The sequence below is a fragment of the Lissotriton helveticus genome, chromosome 1_1, assembly GCF_964261635.1.
Source record: "Lissotriton helveticus chromosome 1_1, aLisHel1.1, whole genome shotgun sequence".
NCBI classification, from domain to species: Eukaryota; Metazoa; Chordata; class Amphibia; order Caudata; family Salamandridae; genus Lissotriton; species Lissotriton helveticus.
The window spans coordinates 1,398,066,988-1,398,088,155 of record NC_136057.1 but is presented as its reverse complement, the minus strand read 5'-3'; the positions used below and the strand labels follow the sequence as shown (position 1 = coordinate 1,398,088,155).

General features: G+C 44.8%; 1 protein-coding gene and 1 long non-coding RNA gene across 10 annotated transcripts in view; one reads left to right on the top strand and one right to left on the bottom strand.

The window, feature by feature from the left end:
* Positions 1 to 21,168, bottom strand: part of LOC144826009 (uncharacterized) — a 425,789-nt gene that overhangs the window by 206,334 nt on the left and 198,287 nt on the right. The window contains exon 3 of the long non-coding RNA XR_013609668.1: positions 12,813 to 12,963. This is a non-coding gene — a long non-coding RNA (uncharacterized LOC144826009). The remainder of the gene's footprint in view (positions 1 to 12,812; positions 12,964 to 21,168) is intronic.
* The window catches only part of ELAVL3 (ELAV like RNA binding protein 3), a 133,316-nt gene that overhangs the window by 67,427 nt on the left and 44,721 nt on the right, over positions 1 to 21,168 (top strand). The window lies entirely within an intron of this gene.

Sequence of the window (21,168 nt, the reverse complement as noted above, 5' to 3'; positions counted from 1 at the left end):
AGATTAGATCGCTCTATGTTATCCATCACTTAATATAAAAATATGTATGTTGGGAGCTTTTCTGAGGTCACCAAAACTTTGATCCTCAGATTACAGCCCTACTTACAACTTGGTACTCAACATTACTGTACATATGAGTGTTTAGATGGTGATGTCACCCAAAAGGCTTTTCATAGGCATGTTTGATTGATAAACAAAACCACCAAGTAAGAGACGGCATTTGAAAAGTACTTTTCCACCTCGGTGCTAGGTCAACTTTCAGGCAATAGACACAACCCCTTCCCAAAGGTTATGATTTTTTTTAACAATTCACACAGTTTGGTTGTAAGACTGGATGTAATGGGTCGTTCGAATGTGGATGCTATTTACCATACTCCACTGATTCCCTCTTTTCAATTGTTCGCTCCATAAAGACTGTCGGGAGGCAGGTTTAGAAAAATATGGTGAAGAGAGCGGTGCACCCTGTTTAGATACACATGCTTGGCAGACGTCCCTGGGCGCCAGCATTCTGCACAAATCCAATAAAACTACAGGCAGGGAAAGTCCAAAAATTCCATAGGCCAAGACTGCTGGATTAATGCACAAAAACTTTAATACGCGCTATCGGAAATCTGTACCTTGACAGTTTAAAGTACAGTCCATAATTGCTTGGGAACAGATCACGAATAATTGTGGCTGCTGTCCTTTCTTCATGGGAAATACTGTTCCCAGGGACAGCATCATTTTGACTACACTAAAGTCCATGTGTCCTGGGCTGCAACAATCACCAATGCTCAAATGCCTTCTGGGGAATTGGGAGAGGGGTTCTGTAATGCTTGAGGGCCTACTGTACAACAGATAATTACAAAAGCTGGATTGCTACTGCATCTGAACACCAGTCCCCAGCTCCATAGAGGTAAGACTGGATTATCAGCAAATGTGGGATTGACAGTTTGTCCTTAAATGTCTTCCTGAATTTCTGGAACTTATTTGACATGCTGGGGAATTCAAATAGAGACAAATAGTGGGAAAATATTAGCATAGCTCTAGAAAGGTGCTTCTGACTTCCTGGTTCTCATTGAACGTTTGAGGATTTGAACATTTATTTCCCTTTTCAGATCTGTATAGTGAAGGCTTCTCAATACATCTCCTAAGGAAGACGTTACTTAACTTGTGGCTGCTCGCTGCACATATAGGGGATTAGCATTTTTGTTCGCATGTCTGCATGATAGAAGATTCTCCCTATATCTCAAGGGTAGTGTTCCTGAACTCCTGCAGAACGTGCATCCTTTGGGAATTTGAACATTTATTTTCACTGGTCGATAGGGAGGTTATCTGGAACTCCTGCATATCTGTTCAAAGATTTGGATATTTATTGTTATAATTGGAATTGATCAGAACTTTGCTCCCACATGCAGAGAAATACTTCTGGTCCTTCTGAAGTTCAGACCTGAACACCCCAACAATATTTTCCATGGTTTTGTTGTAGTGTCATGCACCAATAAAGGTTATTCAAAGTTCTCTTCAAAAACGGGCTTGGCCTTCTTAGGAACAAGACCACCAAAATGCAATTATCGGTTTCTAAACCCAGGAGCAACTGACAAACATGAATTCCACAACATTCTAATGTGTACAATGACACACCAGCAGTCTGCTTGAAAGCAAATGGTAGAGAGACAGCATGCCCCCCCCCCCTGCACAGAATAGGGAGAAAAATAAAAGAAGGTGCATTGTGCTAAAACTCTTGAAAAGAGCAATAAGTATGCATTGTTGGTATGATAGCATGGTAATGAGTCACGCTTTTATAAGAATTAAAATATTGCAATTCCCAGGTGATATGTGGGCAGGATTCCCACATCTTCAACACTTCCACTTGACAGCTTTGCCTAAATTCTGGTCCTTCTCCATACATGCCTTATCTACTTGGTTAAGATTCATTTAATTTCCTTCCAATGGTATAGTGAGTTTTTTCAATCTGTTTGCTTTGTTCATTTCTCTGACGTGGTTCCTTCTCTCAGCAAACACAAGGAGATGACGGACGGAGCGCTGAAACTTTTCAGAAACTCACCCCTAGTTACAGATCTGGGTTTAATTCATCATTGTTCTTTAGCTCACTTCGCCACCGCAGGTCAGACCCAGCTATATGCAAATCAGTCTTGACCCTGTGCCTCATGGGAACAGTCCAACGTGAACTGCGAAGCCATGTCTTGCCTGTACCGGAAACAAGCATCCTGGGAACGGTTTCGGGCTTCTCTCAACCTATAGTACACTGCATTCCGTCCACTATTGATATTGCCTCATTCAACACAGGATTCTTAGCCAGCATTTTTCTTGCAGATTGATGATGTTGTGCACCTCGCCAACTCAACTGGTTTCTAATTAACAATTTTATGGGTTCACCAAACTCACAGCTGCGAGGCATGTTCCTAAGACTGGCGATGTAACTTCCTACTTGTTATGTCTTGCCTTGTACCCCACAAATAATTTGTGCCGCTCTGACACAACATTGCTATTAGAGCAAAAGAGTTCCTCCAACAGCATAACAGACACCTCGCAACTATCAGTAGGCTCACCCTCACCAATATCAGCTGATAGTTCTCCTAGACTGTCCTAGATATTTCTCCCTTCAGTTCGGACCTTATGCAACACCACACCCTGTTTTCTCGGCGGAGACAACTTCTAGGCCAGGGTGCTTAGCCTGTGGTCCAGGGACCCTTGGGGGCCTGTGACGCCTAATCAGGGGTTCTGTGACTACTTAGAAAATCAAATATTATTAATAGATTAATTCTATGTAAAGAGATAAAGAAGCAAAATCTAAAACTGAAAATTTTAAATGTTGTATAAATGTGAAGAAATTTGAAATCGCAGGCTAAAAATGAAGTTAGTATCGTCGGATTGATTGGTCGGAGCAGTGTAAGTGCATCTAACAAAATATACTATAGACAACAGGTGGCCTCAATTGAATTTAGAAAAGGTCCAACCTTCCCACTAAAATGGAAGTTGTGATTTTTAATATTTTTTCATTACTTAAATAAAATATGTAATCCTTTGTGTATTTGATCGATGAATGCTTGTGCACGTATTTTTGTTTATTTTTTGCTGTTGAAATCATCTAAATTGCTCTGGGCAGGACCCCTGGCGTCCAGCAATGATTCAATGGGGGCAGGGGGATTCCAATTATGGTTTCAATTCCAACAATGAATCAGTAGGAGTCCCTGCACTCTATTAATATTTAAGTGGGGCTGCACAGGGGTCAAAAGGTTAAGAACCACTGTTCTAGACTATAATAGCAATTAAATAAGAATCACATCATCTTCCATCGCAGAAGAGATTACCCTGCTTCAGAAAACAAAGGAAGTAGCTGTGACATGATGTCTGCCAGCACTGTATGTGCCTAACTAGCTTGAAATATAAAACATCAAACCAAAAAAATAAGTCAATTAAAAAAAAGCTAACATGACAAGCTAACACAACAATTGTCAGCTCCTTCAAGGAAGATAACATTCTGGAAACTTGATCCTATCATCCACCGCCAGAATCTCAAAACATAACTGTTTACTCTCAAATACTTCAGTCTCCTCATATCTACCTGCAGAGTAAGGTTCCTCAAATCACAATACCCTTTGAACCCTATTACCAGTGGACCGCTCTTAAAGTACATAAGCATTCACGTTGACTTATGACAGCAGTTGTTTGCAATCAGAACTCCATTGTACTTTTGTTCGCTGCTGTATATACCAAGTCACTCAGCTCCATCGACTGTAGCAACACCCTTGACATTCAATAAGAACTGCCAAGATGGCCAAAAACATGACATGTGCACGATTGCACCACTGAGGCTATGCCGTGGAGTGTGGCCGAGATTTCGCCTACCTGCAAAATGAAATCAGAATTCAGGGAGGGTGTGTGGTCCTACTCCATTGGACTGTTCCCATGAGGCACAGGGTCAAGGATGATTTGCATATGGCCATGTCTGAACTGGGGTGGTGTGGAGTGCAAAAAAACGATGGATTTAGGCCCAGATCTCTGTACTGCGGTGAATGTATGACATTGTTCTGCATTCTGTCCATCAACTGTTGTTTTGCCTACTCCATTGTGATCCTTGAGGTGAAAGCAGAAGCTGGTCTGTCGATATTTAAATCTCATTCCTCACAAGATGTAATAGCGCTCCCATATACCTGGAACTCCGTCGACATATGCAGTTCAAAATGGAGGCCGGTCACCTTCCTTCTCCACCAGAATGGTTGCCTCTTCCATAACCCATTTACCGATTACAGCACAGGGGCATCAGAGGTTTCTGCCTACTCCTTGATAGGTTGGCAGCATCTTGAAGTCAGCCAGCCTTTCACTCCCATTACTTGTCACCATGTGTTGTATTCTCTCGCACAAATAAAGATGATTCAAAATTCTCTTTAAAAACAGATTTCCTCTACATAGCAACTACCTCATCAAGATGAAACCAACCCTTCTCAATCCAGGAGCAACTCACAAATATTCATCCCACAATGTTCTACCAAGTATGTTATGACATACAAGTATTCTGCTGGAAAGAAAGTTTAAATGAGACCACAATACATTTCCATCATTATTTCAAATGAGGTGTTCATGAGTGAAAGGATATTGTAGTGCATAAGTCGAGATATTAACTAAATCCAAGGGGCGGTTTTGTTTGATAAATATGACTACGGTATCACCTGCTCTAAGATGCTCCTGTTAACCTGAAAATGTATTTGGGATTTGTAGGAACTGTATCTGCAAACTCCCCAAGTCAATGAGACGAAAATGGATAACCTCAGTCTCTCATTGCATGAACTGCAAATGTGTCCTTCATTTCCTGGAGTGATTGTCACATGCTGTCAGAGGGGGTTCCTTCACTTTATTCGCAAAGGGAGGGATGAGCATTGATGAGGAATTTATTTCAAGCCTTTGAAAAATTTCGACATTTGGAGAAGCCTGGGATCTTGGAAGCTGCACCAGAGAAAAGATTCATTTCTTTCCTGGAAACAAACAATGACAACTGGTTTTGATGCCTTAGGATATCTCTTGGTATTTTTTTTTAGATATGTTCATGGAGGTGCCTTTTAATTACATGAGACTTTGTGCCTCAGTCCCTGGAAGCTGTTTGTGGAGGCTGCACTGTGTCCATTTTGGTGTCTTCTATTATTAGACTGTATCCATTGTATTGGTGCATCATCATACTAAACTAGGAAGGTTGAAATTGATAGCAAAGGGAGAATACTCTAATGCGTATCTCTTTCAATAAACTCTAGTATTACTGCGGATATTTAATGTATTGAAACAAGGAACGAGCTTGCTCCTGGGAGGAATGGTTGATGCGTAAAGCTCTTTCACATATAGGGTGATTATTTTATCTTGAACCGGAAGGAGATGTAGGCTTCTTGAAGAGTGAAGGCGATTGAAGATACGTTACATCATTTGTGATGTGAATAACGTAACTGGAGTCTCTTCAGAAGTTTCTTCCTGGATACTGAACGCAGACTCATAGAAACGTCAATCATTCAATCAGGGGTTTTATAAAGCATGCTACTCACCCGTGAGGGTCTCAAGGCACTTGAGGGGGGAGAGGTTAACAGTTCCCTTCAGCCGAACAGCCAGGTCTTCAGTGCCTTCCTGAAGGTGTTTAGGGAGGGGGCATGTCTGAGGTCAGTCTGGAGCTCGTTGCAAGGCCTTGGCAGCAAGGTATGAGAAGGATCTTCCCCCTGCTCTGGCTCTGTGGATGCGTGGGGTTTCGTCGAGGAAGAGGTTGGTGGATCGGAGGTTTCTTTTGGGTACGTGGAGGTCGATTCTGTCGTTGAGGTATTGGATAAATCCTAGAGACTCCAGAAATCTAGGCATGGTCTTTAGAAGTGCAGTCACAAAATTCCCCATAAGGACAAGCTGTCAAAATCTGCCTTGCACATGGATGTACGTTTCCATGGGATGCCACCCTTCCTCTCTGAACCCTTGGAAATAAACTGTGGAGTCCCACAGGGATAATCGCTCAGCCTAACTCTCTTCAGCATCTACATGGCCCCCCTTGCCGCCATCGTCCGACAGCACGGTCTCAACATAGTGTCCTACGCCGACGACACCCAGCTCATCCTCTCTCTCACCAATGACCCTACCACCACGAGACTCAATTTCCAGAAATGAATGCAGGATATCGCAGCCTGGATGAGCACCAGCTGCCTGAAGCTCTGCTCTGAGAAGACAGAAGTCCTCATCCTCGAACCACCCCATCAGCATGGGACAACTTCTGGTGGCCCGCTGCCCTCGGCACTCCCCCGACCCCCATGGACCACGCTAGAAACCTCGGCATCGTACTCGACTCCTCTCTCTCCATTAACAGGAGTGTTCAGGAGGGTGTTGAAGCAGCTTCTTCAACACCCTCCGCATCCTCCGCAAAATCTTCAAGTGGATCCCCCCCCTCCCCCCGAGGCAAGGAACACTGTCACCCACGCCCTCATTACCCAGCAGGCTGGACTATGGAAATGCCCTATACCCTGGCATAAACAAGTCTCTACTCCACAAGCTCCAGACGATATAGAACACCGCCGCCAGACTCGTCCTTGGTATCCCGCGACACAGTCACATCAGCCAACACCTACGAAAGCTCCACTGGCTCCCCATCGAGAAAAGAGTCACTTTCAAGATACTCACTCACGCCTACAAATGCCTACATAACACCAGACCCCATTATGAAACTTTGTTCCTTTTTGATAGGTAGATGCTCGACAGATGTTCGACTCTTAGCAAAGAAAAAAGCTCAGTATAGGTTGAGTTATTATTGGATGAGAATCCAGGCTTCTTTAAAGGTGTACTTTGAAGATTTGTTAATTAGTTCCTTAGGTTCATGCCCGAGATCTAGGTGTGTCGACTGAGCCTATTGTCTTCTGATTCTTCTATTACTGGGTATGGATGCAACATTTCTAGACACTATTTCCCCTATAGGGGAGTCCAATCTGAAGCTGGCGGAGCTCCACCTATCTTGCTAGTGATTGTTCCTTTCTTCTGGAAGTCAGATTGTTCATATCTCAAGATGCTAAATTGAAGGAATTTGTGGCCTGTTTGAAAGTCGCCTTTTTGGGAGTGGTAGGAAAAACAGAGTAATGTTTTCCAACTGTAACGTATGCATTCCCCTAAGAATTACTGGCTTTACGTGTATGAGAGGTCTTTGGAAGGAAAACTACATGTGTGGCATGCCCTTGCATACTAAGAGCATGTGAGATATGAGCACAATGTATTGGCAATACTAGTTAAAGTCATGCAGTGACCACTGCTAGTATATCACATACAATTATGACACACATCGAGTTTTAAAGTTCCTAAAGACATGTCCTGCTTGAACCAGGTGGCGAAAATGATAAAGTAGCGCAAGGAAAAGATAAATTACGTGCAGTATGTATACACAATAATCCAGGGTTAAGTGAGACTGCTTCTTGACTAAAAAAAAGTATGGACACCTTTTTTTCTGGCAACTTCTGCTGCATTTTAGCAACTTTTGCCACCCAAATGCTGTGATCTCTATTGTTCAAAGAATTACTACAACAATAAGAGGTGGACGAATGACTACGCAGATAAATATTGAAAGCGCACTAAAAGTTTTGAACATTTGGCATGGACTCAGTGTAATGCAAATGTTGGTTTAATTTTTGGCATCCTGATTAATAAGACCTACTTTCAGAGTTTAGGCCAATGTATGAAGAGTCTTAGTGTATATTTTGTGCTTTTAACAGACAATTATATCAAACATTTTTGAGATCATACCTTTCACATTGCGGGGTCTGTGGGGCTCTAGTTTTCACTGGAGTTCGCCAGTTTAACTGTTTCAATCTAGTGTGTATTAAGAATGTATTATTTTCACAAAGAATATATACTTTTTAATGGACATTGGTCGTATGACATAAGGCAGTGCATTACAAAGCAAATAAGTACATTTATTGGTTTGAGAATTACTGTTATACTCGGGGCCACTAGAATTATGGGGAAGTGGCGGACTGTATTATGCAGCAAGAAAAGGCATAAAGCAGCACACCTTGTGAAAATATTGCATTTATTATTTTGTGCTTTTTACATATTGTAACAAAGTCTGGCCAAAGATTTTACACCATTAACACCAGTTTACCAACCAAACACAATAATAAACACCTGAAACATAACTAGTCCACCTTAAGAAGCGCCTTTCTCTGCGTTGGAACATGTGTCGCTACATTTTTAGTAATTATTGATCCGATTGAGCTAGAAACAATTTTTTGTTAAAATCGGCTGATTATGCAGATGATGAATTAAGTGGAATGGCATGGGGAGCAAAGAAACGATGGATTTAGGCCCAGATCTCTGTACTGGGGTGAATGTTTGACATTGTGCAGCATTCTGTCCATCAATTGTTCTTTCTGCATTTGTCACCCCGAGTGGGACGGGTATGCCCAGACGTGGGTCCCATGCTCTCCATGCCACTGGAATCAAGCTATCCTGGCTGATGAGGGGTGATACCCCGAAACCCGTCCCAGGATGCTTGTTTCCAGTCCAGGGAAGACCTGTCCTGGCAGTTCGGGCTGGACTGTTCCCATGAGGCACGGGGTTAAGACTGATTTGCATATGGCTGCGTCTGAACTGGAATTACTTGGGGAGCAAAAAAACGATGGATTTAGGCCCAGATCTCTGTACTCGGATGAACGTATGACATTGTGCACCATTCTGTCAATCAATTGTTATTTTTGCAGATGATGAATTAAGTGGAAAATCCAGGAAATCCATATGTATAAGGAAAATCCCGCAGCCACAGACCACACAATCCCACTGACCCTGGTTATATTGTATCTGATGCCTGAAAAGCTCTGTCAGTGAACTAAGCTCAAACTGCCGTAACCCCAGCTGGCACAGGCCTAATTTGACGCACCATGAGTCAGCAGAAGAGGAAACATCAACCCAGAAAACTAATAGTGCTTCCTCCAACTAACTTGATTTGGAGAAAACACCAAACGGTGAGAAGGAGGTGTGAGAAAGAGAGATAGAAGGAGAGCGAAATAGAACAAAGTAAAAAGATAAAGGTAGCAATAGTAAAAGAGTGATGGGCATACAGAGGTAGAGAGAACGGTGGAAAGCTTGAGTGAGGGGGAGCAAAACAGCGAGAGAAAGAGGCAGGGATAAAGAGACTGTGAAACGGTGAGAAAAAAAGAGAAAATAGAACAACAGAAGAATAAGCTGCGTAGAAAGACAGAAAGAGAGGAAAAATAGGAAGAACGAAAAAGACAACTACACAACACATATATATATATATATATATATATATATATATATATATATATAGGTGTTATGTATAAAATGAGAGAGAAGCCGGACAGAAATAGATTAATAGAAAGATGGAGTAAAGTGAAAACGACTAAGCAGAGCAACTGAGTGAGCAAAAGAAGAAAAAATAGAAAAGTATAGTAACAAAAAGATAGAGAGGTAGGAGTAAACAAAAAAAATACAATGATAAAGAGGCAGATAGACAAATGCAAATAGAAAGGCAGATCTTGCCGGAAAATAGGCAGGGCTTGATTGAGCGACAGATCTGGAGGGGGACACGGGGACAGAAGAAAGATTGGGAGGGGGGAATTGGGACAAGGAAGAGCGGGGCCAAGAGGCATGACGCGATAGGCCGAACATGGAGCAGGGGGAGAGAGTCAGAAAGAATGAAAGTGATGGTGTGCCTGTGTGGCAGGGGGTGGGGAGAGGAGAGGAGAGAAGCCATGTCTTTTGTGGTGGCGGATCCAGCGACAGCAGGTGGGGCTGCGATCTGAGGGGTATTGTGCGCACCATCTGCGCGGCACTGTGGCTAATTACAGGGCCCCCGTCCCGACGGCTACAGGAGCAGTCACTCGGGGAAGGGGCAGGGCTGGGCCGCGACCTCCTCAGAACAGCCCCCCGCAGCCACCTGAGACGCGGGGCCGCGGCTGTACCCTGCAGCACAGGCCGGGCTCGGGCCCGAGGGATGGGGGACGGAGGGACCCCTCCTCCCAGCCACTTAAAGCACAAACTCGTTCAATGCAGACGCATATGCAGATGGGACTCAGTCCCCGGGGGTGGGGGCTGGGGGAGGGGCTGGCCGTCTCCACTGCTGCTCCTAATTAAGAGCCCCCGTGTCTCCTGCCACTTCTGCCCCTGACAGGACCACGCCTCCCGCCATCGGGCCAGGCAGATTTTCAAATTGCATTTTTCGTTCGTATTCCTCTGGGTGTTGGGGAGGCGGCAGCCGGGCCTGCGCAGGCTTTGGCTGCCACTGTGATCGCAGCACACCCTGTGCGCGCAGGTTCGTCTTTTGTGTTTGTGTCACTCTCAGCAGAGAGGCCAACGATTCCACCGGCATGCATTCTGTTCTCTGCCCTCCCTCCCTCCTGGGCTGAGGTGAGGCAAAGTAGCGGCATCTGGGGTGTTTCATTTGTTTGGGGACCACTAAGGCCATATAGGGAGAATAGGGACCAATCGTGAAGTCCACCTATCAAGAATGTCAGCCAGTCAGGTAGGAGAAGATCCTTCTCCTACCTGGCGGCCAAGACATTGAACTCCCTCCCCACCCACCTACGGCTGACCCTGGACCATCTCTCCTTCAGGAAATAACTCAAGACTTGGCTGTTCGAGCAGTAGCGACTCTCCCCCCCCCACCCCCAGCGCCTTGAAACCCTTACGGGTGAGTAGCGCGCTTAACAAATTTATTGATTGAAATTGATTGATTACTGAGCAGACATTGTAGCACTGTGGTGCCGCGTGAGAAGAGGCTCACGAGGGCCAGCGGAACTCACAGGTGTGGGTAAAGGGAGCAGCATAAGATACACGCAGGGCAACCGGAATAATAGTGAATGTGGGTCACATTGTGAGGCAGGGTTGAATACATTGTGATCCAAGAAAAGGAAAATGATGTGGCATAATGCAAGACATCTGTGGCAATATTTATTCTACTTTGTCGTTTTAATACGTCTGAGCAAAAGTTTCACCTCGTTATTATCAGTTTAAGACCTGAATACTACAGTCGTCGCTTACCATTGGTGGGCTTTATTGTCACTCTAATTTGCTTGCTTCTTATTCGATGGCTTTCCTTCCTCCTCCTGTGTTTGTCCCTCCCCATAAGCCTAGATTATTTAGCCTCCTTTTTGATTGTCTTACTTATATCCTTACAATGCTCACATGTATGCAACTACTTTTTAACGATTGTTTCAGCACTCTATGAAAGTGCACTTTTTTTAGCTCTCTCCTTCCTGTGCTGCATTCCACCTCCAAACACCCACCTCTGTAGGTGCTCGGCGTTGCTTTCGCATCTCTTCCTCTCCACCTCATCCACTGCCTCCCACACCTGTCTGTTTTTTTTTTTTTGACGGCCTGGCAGGTATTTGCAATTTGCTGCCTGGTAACTCAGCGGTGCCGAAAGCGATTTCGTGGTAAAATAAAGTCATTGTTTTATTTACTGATCCAAGAGCCATCCGCCATCTTGGATTGGTAAATAAATTACAAATAAAGAAAAAAAGAAAATGGAAGCCACCTCATTCCACTGGCGCAAAAGTGCATAGCTACATGTCTGTCAGTATACATGCCAGCTCTGGACCACAGCCATACACAACAATGTCAGATTGGGCAACCCAGTGCATTAACCAGCTAAGCAGATTATACCAAGAGAGCTGTTCAAAGCTACCCACATACAGGAAACCATAACGCTTCACATCCGTCTCTCACACGTCATCATCCAACACACTGCTACGTAAGACATAAAAGGATAACCGCACTTTAGTGGTCATCATCCACGAAATGGAAACCCTTTCCACATAGGTGCAAAACAAAGGCAGCATGCTTCCAGCCATACTTCCTTCACGGTGTAGCATGCTACTCATGTAGGCAAGCGCTTCAGCACCCCACATAGGGATAGTAAACACTATATAAATAATGCAATACAATACAAACAGCAACAGAAAAGGGTCTGCTACTCCAGCATGAGGCATTTTTTTAAAGCAACTTTTCATACGTTTGAGTTGGGGGGAAAAATTGGTTGATCAGTGCAAATAATACAGCAGGTAGCAAATTATGTGGAAAATCCTGTAACCTTAACAATACAGAAAACACAACAGAATCACATAATTCCAGTGGTCCTGGTTTGGAGAGAAACGTTCAGATTCCAAAAGGTGGCACACACCCACACAGGGTAAAAAGCTGCATCTGTAAAATGAAAATGCCAGTAGACCTGTAGGTCACTATATGAGCTGAGCAGAGAATGATATGTGTTTTAGTACACAGGCAACGTTTTCCAAGCTTAGTCATTATTTGTAAGTGCTTACTTTTCTGCACTTTGGAAGATACTTTTCTGCTCTTTGGAAGATACTTTCCTGCACTTTGGAAGATACTTTTCACTCTAATCGAATCTAGCCAAGATATAAAATGTATACAGACCTTTCTCAGCAAGTTTAGCTTTTTCCAGAGTGTTTCTATGGACCAAGGCAACCATGGTGAATTATTCTATGGAAGATGAACGTTTTCGGCATAAAGGGTCTCAAAAGTGGGGATCTTCATTCAAATTTGAGAAAGCATAAAACTTTGTAACTTCGCATGCCCCAACCAGGAGTCACTTCCGGAAATCTATTTTTCGCAGGAAGAGCAATAAAGGCCTGGGACATCCTAAGCGATGGTTACAGAAACAATTACTTACTTCGAAATACCTGAGCCAGTTACAGGGAACAAAGAAACCAAAGGAAGGAGGGATGCAGAAAGTGTCTGAGAGTCAAAAACTGACAGGGATTGGCTGGACTGGATGGAATACTAAAGAATAAAATGCAGGATTACACTGGCGTTGAGAAAGGCTCACTCACCTTAATATTCAGAGTCCAGAGTCCAGTGGAGGCGGCTGTAGTCCTTCCTTTAACACAATTGAGTTCAGTGTTTGGCGCTTGCACATCAGTCGCTTCGTGGAGGCACCCTAGGAAGAGCAGTCCGTGCAGCACCGGCTGTAGCATTTCCAACCTAAGGGTTTAAATAAATCATCAGAGCATAAAAATCAAAAAGTCAGCACATCTTGAACTGCCTTTTAATTTTTGAATTCAGCGATCTGGTCAGGAAATCATGAACTTTTTCAATGTGTAAATGTAGAGCTAGGATGTTGCATGAGCCACGAGGCTCTTACTTCCTGCAGGTGAGCTGTGGTAGGACAGAGGTGGAAAGGTGAACGTTCTGAGCATACCCTATGATTATGGCCACCCTCCTCCAAGTGAAAGAAGAACTCCACACCGTCAAAGAGTTACTCCTCACACACCCCAGACACCCCCTTCCCACCACCACCTCTCCACCTAACAACATATCCCCCTCACATCCTACTCACCCCACCACACAACACTCCCCACACTGGACCTCTATCCCCTCTCGCAATACCACCAATTGCCCCCGACGCACTACCAATACGCTTTCAGACCACGACATACACACCCTCCTCCACACATACGTCCCGGTTCCCCAAAATCACTTAGCCACCACACACCTGTCCATCCCAACGATTCTCTCTAACCCCCTCAGGCACTCCACGCAAAACAACAGAGGCTCCGTCCCCAACAACCTCACAAATGTACCCCTCACTCTAGAACCCTCCTCCACCCTCTGCACCCCCAGACTCAAATGCATACTTCTTAACTGCAGATCGGCCCAAAGACACTCCACGGGGGTCGCTGATCTCATCATTACTCTGGAACTTGATCTAGCCATTCTGACTGAAACATGGTTAACTGAATCTTCTACACCTATCATGGATATCCTAGTCCCCCCCAACTACTGCATCATTAAACTTGACAGGTCCAGCAAGACAGGCGGTGGAATCGCATGTATTTACAGAAGCAACCTTTCAGTTAATAAAGTCACCGCCCCCTCTCTTACCTCCTGTGAATACTTCTGCCTTGATGTCATCAGCGAAAGCAAACCTGTATGCTCACTACACATCATTTACCACCCACCTGGGGACAATCTCACCTTCTCCCAACAACTCATGGACACAATTTCAACCAACTCAGGACGACAAAACATTCAAATTTTCCTTGGCGACTACAATCTCCATTGGAATGATCGCAGTGACACAGTGGTAAATAGCCTCAAAAACTTCCTCAACGCTCTTGATCTCACCCAAATATGCAATAGTCCGACCCATAACAAAGGCTATATCCTCGACCTTATCATCTCCAAAGAGGACTCTATTCAACTTGAGTCAATCCAACCCTGTGACTGGTCAGATCATCATATTGTCACATTCTTCATCAATGAAAAAGTTAAATTTAACCCAGTTCAATCCTCCAAGCCCAAAGTTTGGAAAAGAGACCTGAAGAAACTCAACCCAAACTCCTTACCCCCTAACAGCTGCAATCTCCTACTTCCCCCTACCGGCGCTACGGACGTTCAATACTTGACTAACCACTATCTCAATGCTATGACCTCAATAATCAATGAGGCTGCACCCATGCAACTGAAAAGAGTCTCCACCAAGATCTCCAACCCATGGTACGACGGGAGTCTCAATGAAGATAGACGGGCCATGCGAATGGTAGAGCGCACCTGGAGATCAGCTCCCTCTGCACTGCACCTAAAAACTCTGAAGAAAAAGAGAAACGCCTACTTCAGGAAAATAAAACGCTCAAAAACAGATTTCTTCAGCCTCCAGCTCAACCAAGCAAAAAACCGTCCGAGAAAACTGTTTGAGCTAATCAGAACACAATCCAAGGAACAACCCCAATTACTCAGCACTATGGGCGAGACACCTTCCTGTGAAGACTTCTCTGCTTTCTTTTACCAAAAAACTGACAACATAAGGAGCGATCTCCTCAATGACGCAAGCCTCTACTCCAAACCCCACCACATAGCATCCACTGAACCAAAGAACAATGCTACATGGTCATCCTTTGGCACCTACTCTGAAGAAGAAATTGGCAGACTGCTCAGCACCCTGAAACCATCCAATCACCTCACCGACCCCCTTCCTGCCAACGCTGTAAAAGACTTTACCCCTTTGCTCCTCCCACTCTGGACTAAAATTATTAACAGCTCACTTCTACAAGGAACCATCCCTAACTCCCTCAAAGTTGGACAAGTCACACCTTTACTAAAGAAACCAACAGCCGACCCCACTGATCTAAACAATTACCGTCCTATTACCAACATTTCCACTTTCGCCAAACTGTTGAAAAAATGCGTTCAACTACAACTGACTAAACACATAGATCAGTTTGATCTCCTCAACCCTCATCAATCAGGCTTCCGAGCAGGACACAGTACCGAAACTGCTATGACTCACATAATCGACGACGCCCTCCAAATCTTAGATCAAAACGATACCTGCCTCCTCATCCTTCTTGATCTCTCTTCAGCATTCGACACCGTTAAACATGAGAACTTACTCGAACTATTAAACACAAGAATGGGCCTAGCTGGGACTGTTCTCAAGTGGTTCACTTCCTTTCTACACAACCGGTCCCAGAGATTCAAGAGCAACAACCTGATGTCCTCTCCAGTACCTGTATTGTTAGGCGTCCCCCAAGGATCCTCCCTTTCCCCAACATTGTTCAACCTAGTTATGGAACCTCTCACCACCTTGTTACAAGCATCCAATGTACACTTTCACATGTACGCCGACGACACCCAACTATATCTCAAATTACAATCCCCCAAGGACATTATGCTCCTGAACTCAACGATCAGAGACACCCAATCCTGGCTTGCCGATAATCACCTCAAACTTAATGCTCTGAAGACTGAGTTCCTCCTGATCTCCCCTCCCGCAAAAATCTCTACCACCCAAACTTGGCTTAAGCACCTAACTGCACTCAATGTCCAACCTACTATCGTAGACTCAGCAAAATCTTTAGGCATAACACTTGACGCCAATCTCAACATGCAGCAGCATATCAGCAAAGCAACCAAAGGAGCGAACTTCCAAATCAATACCTTGAGGAAACTTAAACCCTTCCTCCCAGCCAAAGACTTCCAAACTGCAGTACAATCCCTAGTCATCCCTCGCATAGAATACGGCAACATCGCCCTCTGCAGACTCCCCCTAACTACAACTGCACCCCTAAGAGCTTCTCTGAACGCTGCAGCGAGACTCATCACTGGTTCAAAAAAACACTCGCATATTTCCCCTGACTTTAAATCCCTGAACTGGCTGCCTTTTGAAGCCAGAATACATCTTAAAATCGCCTGCATGACGCACAAGGCTGTACACCTGAAATTACCCAGCTACCTCACTCAGAAGCTGACAATTTCTGGCGGCTCTAGAACCACTAGAAGCACAAACAATCTTCTGCTGAAGCCTCGAAGATTCCGGAAGGAAAAAACTTATAAACGCTCCTTCTCAGGAATGGCACCCAGGATCTGGAACTCACTCCCTCCTGAAACCAGGCTCATCTCCTCCAACAAACTTTTTAAGAAAGAAGTAAAAGCTATCCTCATGGCTAAATACACATGCTCTATTATTCTGGATTTTTTAAGACTCTGCACCGATCAGTACTACCTGTTTGATCCCTTTGCTCATTTGTATTACTTGTATTATTGACTTACCTGATTGTATATACTCCCCCTTTTTGTACTCTTTGTACTATTGACTTCCTGTTTGACTATGCACCTTGTACCTACCCTACCTCAATTATTACCTACTATTATGCTATGCCCAAAAGCATGCTAAGCACTCACCTGTTTTTACCCCTTGTCTATGTAAAGCGCTCTGATATCTGCAAAGATCTTGTTCGCGCTATATAAAACTTTCAAAAATAAATAAATAAATAAATAAATAAAAAATGCCATTGTCACTTCCTGTTCTAAAGCCGGGCTCCTGAGGCGCAGAAGTGGCCCCCAACCCTCTAGGGACCCCCCAACCCCTTATAGGGACCCCATTCAGCCCAAGACCAATGGATATCTGTGAGATATGGGAGATTGAGGGACCTCTCGTCATATTCTGCAGACTGGACCCCATCATTTTGCATTATGCCACTGGCCCGGCTCTTCCCTTGGGGCTACGCGTACAATCTATGGCATTAAAGAAAGACAATCACTGATCTTTCCGGTCTGTCCGAAAATGCTATTGCACTACGCAGGCGCTGGATAAGCAAATGAGACGGGCACATTGCAGTAGCTGCCCACTTTCTGGTCTCTGAGTAAGGACGGGCAAGGAGGCAGCCCTCGCAGAACACTCTATTGCACTGAGCAGACGCAGTTAGTTGGTGTCTCCCGAAACTCCTTCACTTACTGTCTTAGTAGAATGGCGCCTTTCCTGTCACCTGATAGTAATTCTTATTGAAGCTGCAATGGCATTGATATAACACTTACTACCCTGGAGAGGCACTGATCACTCTAAGTAAGCCAATCACACTAAGACGTGGAGGTGGGACAGGCAAATAAGCGAGATACCACATCTATTCTCATCCTGGAACATGACCGCCACTGCTCGCTTGCCAGTAAATCATATTAGGGTAAGCAAAGGTTGGACAACGCTGGATACATCCTGGGTCATTTTTAGGCCGAGCCTAGTGGCATCGTGCATGCACTGCTCGCTCTGCGAGGCAATCTGTAGTAGAGTATGATGTTGAAGCCCTGCCCACTCTCCTCCCATATTTTTCATTCGCTGGTGTCATTGTCCTTGATAAATGCTGGCTTCTGATTCATTATGAGGCTTGTTAGTCTCTCCTTGTTACCGCCTTGTCGCCATTTGTTACCGCCCGTAAGGACTGGACCATTTACTTAACACGTTACACGGACTGCTTTATGTAGTGAGTGAGCACTATATTAGTTACTGACACTAATGGGGACAGTGGTGGCTGCTTTATTTGATCGTGGTTGCATGTTGAGTACAGCGTCTGCTAGAGGGACAAAGCGCTCAGTTTTTTTAATATTTCAAACTTTAATACGGAGTGCGGCGTCCGCTTCAGGCACACCGCGCTCAGTCTATTTTTTTTTTTATTTTTATTTAATACAGAGGGCGGGCACCCGCTTCAGGGACACTGCGCGCTTTCTTTTTTTGTTTTTTTTACTTTAATGAGCATTGGCCCGCTTCACGGACAACGTGCTCTGCAGTGCAACAGGTGTTGCTTTTGGTATTGTAAGTGACAATGTCTTTTAATTTTTTTTATAAAAGGCATTGCAATTTACAATGCCAGTAGCTTCAAAACTCACAGTTGCAAGACCAATTGCATTGTAAATGCTTGTTTTTGTTACTTTCTGTTTCAGTAGGCTCCCTCACCCTCATCTGTCAGTAAATCCCACACACTAATGAACAGGCAAAGGCAGGTCCCTCCGTGGGCTGTGGTCACTTCCTGTGGTTTGACTCCTCCCCTCTCGCCTGCTAGTACATCCTGTCATGCTAAGCAGAGGCAGGACAGGCAAATGAGTTAGATCCTCCATTTCCTGTTCCAGAAGCTGGGACCTCTCCCTCTGAACTTTTGGCAAATCCTATTACCAGTGCTTTAAATTGAACTGTAGAAGTGCAGGTACTCACTATTTTGAGTACCTGCTTTCTACGGAGAAGTGTCAGTAAACTCCCATTAAATGTTTTGCTGCGGTGCTGAGAAGGGCAGGTACCCCCCCAGTCAAATTAAAGAAGTGCTGGTACTCAGTACCAGAGAGTACCTGCCCATTTAAAGCACTGCCTGTTACCCTTATGAGAGGCAGGTCAGGTAAATAAATAAGCCGGACACTTTCAAGATCTCCAATTGGGTACTGTAAATACACAAGTGTTGACACTGTGTTTCTCATTGATATTCACAACATTCCATATAGATATTTGCATTCCTTAAAAAAAGAACATTAGTGTCTTCTTCAGGGCTGCGTGTTTACGGGTGTAGACTGGGTAATTCTTCTAACAGTTCAACCTGCAATATGCATTTATTTATTATAATTTAGTGAGTATTACTGAGAAAACTAGTAGTCAATATTGCTATATTTATCTCAGGCTTACCTTATGGGTGTGGGATGGCCATTCACACATGCCAACATTTCAGAAGAGGAAAGTGGAAGGTTAAAAAAAATAATACTAATAATAATAATTGGGAGGATGTACTGCCCCTATTGACTTATATTGAAGCATAGTTAATTTCAGGAGGGAGACAGTCAACATAAAGCCATTTTGGCGTAAACAATCGGGAGTCTCCCGCCTGATTTGGATGTATGGCCCCATTCACCCAGATTTGGAAGACCCCAAGTACCTTATGACCTCTGAGTTGGGGAGGTCTCCGGGGTTAACTGGCTTTGGTGGCCACTCTTATCTTGCTCCAGTGTGGCACTGTACATTCACTCACCGTTTTGGAGAAGTGTGGCTCACCGATTAGAGCGGCAGACCCTGAGGCAGAGGTCTTGCCCGGGACCAGGGTTCAATCCCCGTCGCGGCAGGGTCTTGGGCTCAATGTCCTCGGACCCGATAATTCTCGCCTCGGTGCCTACTCTAATCATGGGTTCCACTCTGCAATTCTGGGCAATAGCTTGCTTAATCTCCACAACGGCCCCAACAGCGCCGGGGATGCCTGGCTTCACCTTGGGGGTGCCCAGGAGTGGACACCTCACAGGAACAGGCCAGGAAGGGTTCCACAGCGGTATTCGTACAGCACTTAGAGACCCCTGGGTGATTGGCGCTATACAAGTGCAAATTACATTTACATTTACCAGTCACGGGATGCAAAGTTCTTTTCATTAAAAAGCCATGGCTGGGTGAAGATGTCACACGTGGCAAGAGGGCTCCTGGCACCAATGGTGACTCTTCCACGCCTCCACTGTCCCTTTCTCTTGCCCACCCTGCCAACAAACCTCGGATGGTGTCAAAAACAGAAGAAAGAGCTTCATGGCCTCGAGCAGGGCAGAGACACTGATGAGAGATCATCCCTGAAAATCCATGATATTGATCGCGGTTTATACACACCAGTCACTGTCACTGTTCCGATCAGGAGCCTGGGGGGAGCCGGGTGATTCATATCTGGAGGTTAAATGCACCATTTGAGCGCTGAACTGCAGACCAAACTTTAGTGCTACGGAAAAGTTTAGTGGGTTAATGCGCCTACAGCAGATATCTGCGCGCATCCTCTAGATCATAGGTGATAATGTTGATAGAATAGTTCAGTGAGTTAATGCACATTCTATAGACTTCTTTATGAAACCTGCTGTCGAATAAAGCTGGTGATCAGGTTTGATACTGTTGGAAGTAATGGTACCTTTCTCTGATGCATTCAATTATTTATTATTTATTATTCCCTAGTTTGTGCTAGTGTAAAAAAAATTAAAAAGACTTAGTTGGTCCCTCAAAGTGAGGTATTAACGCGCAGTTTATTTAACATTTTGGTTCAGACTGAAATTATTTTATGAAAGGAGTGCAGGTGCCCGAGGCTCTGCTCAGAAGCTGGCGGCCGTGCAACTAAACACTGGGGGCCACAAACCAAGGCTGGTGGTCATCAATGAAGGGACCGGAGAGGAGCGACTAATGGAGCCAGCCCCCCCCCCCCATGGGAAATCCTTGAAGTGAGAGAGGCCAGGACAAGGGCTAGGTAGGGTCAGGGGAAGGGAGAGAAGTTAGGGGCAGATATATAAGGAGGCAGAAGGGCGGGGACTCCTTGCACCACCGGGCGGTAGAGCAGAAGAAAAGAAGCGCACCCACCCTACACATTTTGGGGAGGGACTCTTGTTTCGATAGCAAATGCCTTAAGCTTGTAGGGGCGTTGGGGTGGAGAGTCAAATGCAGGCGTATCCCCCCCTCGGTGGAAGGGATGAGGGTAACACAGGTGAAGGAAGACAGTGTGCAGGATTCTTGGAAGCATCCTCCAATGCAGACGAGGGGAAGTGGGAGAGAGATTGGGGAATTGAAGGAGTGAAAGGGGAAAGAATGAGGCATGGTGTGGGGCGCTGGGGTGAAAGCTTGGGAAGAGGTGAGAATTGTTGGGTAAAGCAGGGGATGATGTCTCAAGATGTTTGACACTATGTTAATGTTGTTTGAGGTTGACTTTGTCCTAATAAAATGGCCTTTTACGCTTCATGGTGGCGTGGCATGTAATTATGTAGCGGTTCACTACCAGACACTCCCTACCCCTTTCTCTCACTCTTGCAGGTTCCTCTTTTCCCTCTTTGTGGTGGATTTGCCTGCTTTACTTCCCTCCGATCGATCTGTGTGTTTTTCCATCTCTTTCTCTTGGGAAACATGATGCGGGGAAAAAAAGCCCGGTGACC